This window comes from Macadamia integrifolia, unplaced genomic scaffold (assembly GCF_013358625.1).
Source record: "Macadamia integrifolia cultivar HAES 741 unplaced genomic scaffold, SCU_Mint_v3 scaffold3043, whole genome shotgun sequence".
Classification (NCBI taxonomy): Eukaryota; Viridiplantae; Streptophyta; class Magnoliopsida; order Proteales; family Proteaceae; genus Macadamia; species Macadamia integrifolia.
Genome location: NW_024869155.1, coordinates 4,582 through 9,660, shown reverse-complemented (window position 1 = coordinate 9,660; position 5,079 = coordinate 4,582). Strand labels below are relative to the sequence as shown.

The 5,079-nt window shown below is 33.4% G+C and overlaps 1 long non-coding RNA gene across 1 annotated transcript; it reads right to left on the bottom strand.

The window, feature by feature from the left end:
- Positions 1-2,282: 2,282 nt before the first annotated feature.
- On the bottom strand, positions 2,283-3,599 carry LOC122067657. The gene is made up of 3 exons (XR_006136805.1): positions 3,039-3,599; positions 2,561-2,924; positions 2,283-2,443 (listed from the first exon to the last, which is right to left on the bottom strand). It is a non-coding gene; the product is annotated as an uncharacterized LOC122067657 (long non-coding RNA).
- Between the last annotated feature and the right edge of the window lie 1,480 nt (positions 3,600-5,079).

Genomic DNA, 5,079 nt, shown 5'->3' with positions numbered 1-5,079 from the left:
ACATCTTTCGGCATCATTACCAACAAATCCACTTGATAGTAGCACCATATCAAGTTTTGCATGCCATTGTTGTGGTGCTTATTTTAGTCCATATAATGACTTAACAAGCTTACACACTTTATTTTCTTTTTTCAGAAAATTTATAACCTTCTGGTTGCTTAATATATATTTCTTCTTCTAAGTCTCCATTTAAGAAAGCTATTTTCACATTCATTTGGTGGATCACCAAATTATAGATGGAAGCAACTGCAATCATATCTCTTATAGTAGTGATTCTAGCTACTGGAGCAAAAGTGTTAAAGTAATCTATATTTTTCTTTTGTCTAAAGCCCTTGACTACAAGTCTAGCATTAAACTTATCATGTGATCCATCCGGTTTTAATTTTTTTCAAAATATCCACTTAGTTTCTAACACTTTAGACCCTAAGGGCAAGTCAACTAATTCCCAAGTATGATTGGACAATATAGAATCTATTTCACTTTTTATAGCTTCCTTCCAGAATACTACATTTTGAGATGTTATAGCATCTTTATATGTAAAAGGGTCATTGTCTACAATATAGACAAGCCAATCATCATCTGAATAAGTGAACTTCTTTTGTCTCTTAATCCTCCTTAATTGACTTGCATCATTTTCACTAGGTGTAGGATCAGATTCTTTTGATGCATTCTCTCCTAAACTTAAATCATCACTATGTTTCTTATTTTCAAAATATTCAACATCCCTAGATTCCACTATATTGTTTTCTTCCCATACTTCATCTATGGTTTTAAGAACCATACAACGGTATGAAATACTATGTTTTGCATATCCAATGAATATACAATCAAAAGTCTTAAGGCCAACATTTCTTTTCTTTGGTTCTAAAATGACCACTTTAGCTAGGCAACATTATACTTTTAAATGGTTTAAACCAGATTGTCTATCAAACAATAACTCAAATGATAGCATACAGTCTTCTTGTGGGGTATCCTATTCAGAATATAACAAGCAGATAGAATTGCTTCCCCCCACAAGTCTAGTGGTAATCCCAAATTAATTAACATTGAATTCATCATTTCTTTTAATATTCGATTCTTCCTTTCAGCTATACCATTTGATTCAGGTAGATAGAGAGGTGTAATTTCATATATGATGCCATGCTTTTCACAAAAATCATTTATGCTAAAGTATTATGAGCCCCTATCGGTTTTAAGTCTTTTGATTTTCTTTCCTAATCGGTTTTCAACTTCAATTTTGTAAGATATGAAAGCATTTCTTCATTCTTAGAATTAAGAAAATAAATCATACTACACATTGAATAATCATCAATAAATGTCACAACATATTTTTTATCACCTCTTGATTCACAATACTTAAAATCACATAAATCACTACGAATAAGATTAAGAAGACCACTTTGCCTTGTTACAAATTTGTGTGATTTCTTGGTAAACTATACCTCTACACAAGTTATACATTTATTCAATGATGGTTTAATATTTACCTTAAACAAACCTATTTTAAAAATTTTAGAAATATAAGGAGCAATACTATGACATAATCTACTATGCCATAACTCAAAAGAATCCACAAAGTAAACAGAAGAATCAAATTTTTCATTAATTATTTTAAAAACACTTAATTCAAATAGGCCATCAATCAAGTAGCCCTTCCTAACAAATACATCATTTTTTTAACACAACAACTTTATCAACCTCAAAAGATGATTTCATTCCAGCCTTGTTCAAGAGTGGTGCCGACACCAAGTTTCTTCGAATATCCAGAACATGAAGCACATTATCCAAAACCAAAGTCTTTCCTGAAGTTAGCTTCAATATGACTTTCCCTTTGCATAGGACACTTGAAGTCTGAATTTTCCATAAAGACTTTATCACAAGATGTGATAGATAAATATTTAATAAATACGTTCCGACCATATTCACTTCAGTAATCATAGCAATGAAGATGTCATCTTCAAGTAAATTGATTTTTGTTTATCCGAAATCTTCTTCTTGTTTTGACATTCTTTCTTAAAATGGCCCGGTTTCTTACAAATGAAGCATTTACCATTTTTATTTTTGAAGGTCTTGTCTTTTTTAACTTGAAGACTTTTCTTGGATTGGTTTTGATTTCCGGTCTCAACAATGTTAGCCTTCAATTTTTGAGTGTTACTTGCCTCAACCTTATCCTTTGCTTTGTTTCTTTCCTCAATTTTAATTCAAACTGCCACTTGTTCGAATGTCCACTCCTTCCTCTTATGTTTCGTTGTTAATTTGAAATCATTCCAAGAGGAGAGTAATTTTTCAATTAAGGAATTGGTAACAAATGCATCAGGAAAAATGATATTCTCTTTTGCCAACTTACCAACCAAGACTTGAAACTTATCAATTTGGGGTGATATTTCTTCTCCCTCAACCATAACAAAATTGAGAAAATTTGCCCACACATACTTGCTACTCCCTGCAATATCAAGGGTATACTTCTTTGTAAGTGCATTCCACATTAAATAAGCTTACTCAAAAGAATTACACACACTGTATAATTCAATTGAAAGACCATTCAGAATGCAGTTCTTACATTGAAAATCAGCCTCCACCCATGCAAGCCTTTTTGCTCAAGAACCGAATCTTCAGTTTGTTGTGGCTTTAGTTTTGTCAAAGAAAAGGTAACCCCAACTTGAGACAACGCGAATAGCATCATTTGTTTCCACCGTTTGAAATTCTGACCATTAAATTGGTCAATCTTATCAAACTCGGCGACAATCTTATCAAACTCGGCCACAATCTTCATCCTCTCCATAATGGGTTGAAGTGTCCCGACTACCACATTGGTTGGAGTAGAAAAATTTGTAGGCAGTATTGGATCAACATTGTTAGGGGGTGTTGGTGTGATACCATTTGCATTATGTGTATCATTTGAATCACTAGCCGTAGTCTTATACCTATTCAGTTTAAACACCTTACGAATGTAAGAAATAGAATATGGCACTAGGTATAAGACTTTGACAATTCTCTTAATAAAATATTGTTAAATCAAGAAGAAGAGTATCACTTACAAGTCAAACCGAATATGCAGAATTATAAACAGAAGTCCTTCAATAATGTAGAGTTGAGTCGTATAAGAATACTCTCCTTAAGGTATTTGAACGTCCTGTACTTGCATGCAATCGGGGTTGACCAACATTCTCACCTCCAAGATAAAACAACTCCCCACTCTCTTAAAGTGCAACTCCAATAAGTGATTGCAATAGAGAGAACCAAAGGTAATACTCAATGTATACTGTGTACGAAAATGGTAGTAAACAGAGAGGCTTTTGATAAAAACAATCATTGTTTGTCTTAAGAACACTCAGAAAAAGACACTGGCAGAGAGCACTTTTCCCACAGAGAGGTTTTCCCAAAAACACTTCTAGAATTATATCTTTTAGTTTATGGACTTCTACTATCTATTAAGGCGAAGGTGTCCGTATGTACATGTACATGTCCAATGCCAAAGGGTATCTTTACATGTACAAGTGTATGCATAATACAAATAGGTGTCTGTTCATGTAAGTATGGGTGTCTTTCACTTAATTTGAATTTCAAAAATTTTAATTCGAATTTGATGTAAAAAGATAAGTCTCTTGATACCCATACCCGACCCCTGCCACGGCCCGGCTCGGCTAGGCTCGTGTGCGATTCAAAAGCATTCCAAGAACCCACACACACACATGACAAGGGAGAGTGCCTCTCTCAAGGGCTTGCACCCTTAAGAAACATTCCCACATATAAACCCCTCACACCTTTCATCCACTTCCTATGTGGGACTAAGCAAACTTGAAAAAAGTTATTTATAGCTCTTTACTTGTACAAACAATATTCAAAAAGTAAAAAGGGGGAAAAAGTTTTTGAACATTATTTGAAACTTTAACTTTACTAAAGTAATATTTTATATTGTATAATATAAAATCCAATAGCTGACTCTAGGGTTTTCGAGATTAAATCCTACAGATTCCTATCTGACCCTTATTGGAATCGATAGTGTTGGATTCGATCTTTGATTTCGAGTTTATAAATTCATTTGGAACTAGAAAGATCTATCTGATAGGAAATTCTGGGTTCAAAATCCATGTTTGAGTCGATCAATTTGGATTAGATTCGAATTTAGTAATCCCAATTCCCACCATTTTGGAACGAGTGATTCTAGGACTTTTAGGACAGGATCATTGGGTTTTCAGATTTGAGGACTAATTCTAATGGGAAAAAAAAAAAAAAAAAGATTTGCTTAACCACTTTCTCTACGCTTGGATATCAAGAAAAGAAAAGAAAAAAATAATACGATGAACGAGAAATGATTATAAACATTAGGGTAATCTCTTTTTTTTTTTTAATGGACTATATTCCCCCTCGAGCTAAAGAGTAATTAGGATTTAGGATGGACATATCTGACTTGCGTGGTAACCTAGAAATCGAATAACTGTAAGGTTTGAGACCTTGATATTGGGAAAGGGATCGATCAAGGTCAATATTGATATCAATGTAAGTAAAAGCATAACCATGCAATAGGTATAAGAATTTGACAAACTATTATATTAATGGAAATATAAATACAAGTAAAGATGACTTACTTGTTTAATCGATCCTCTAAAACAGTAGCAAAAATCATTCCACTTTAAGTTGAGTCGTATAGTATGTATACTTTCCTTAAGGTATTTGAATGCCCCGTATATTTGTATGCAACCGGGATAACCTTACGTTCTCACCTCCAAGATAAAACAACTTTCAAATCGACTAAGGTGCACTTCCAATAATCGATTCCAATAAGTATGTCCGAAGGTAACACTCAGAAACTCATAGAAAATCAATACCATAAAGGAAACAGAGACCAGAAGCACTTGTAGAGAATTGAGAACAAAAAAGAAAACTCTCACAGTATGTATTTCATACAATACCCAACCAGAATCTATATTCTGTATATATGGAATGTAAGCACATGTATACGAATGGGTATATCTATATAGGTACCCATATGTATACAGGTGTGACTCTATGCATGTATGGGAAGGTATATTCACTTATGTGGAAGGGTATATGTCTCATACGTATAGATGTATGCAT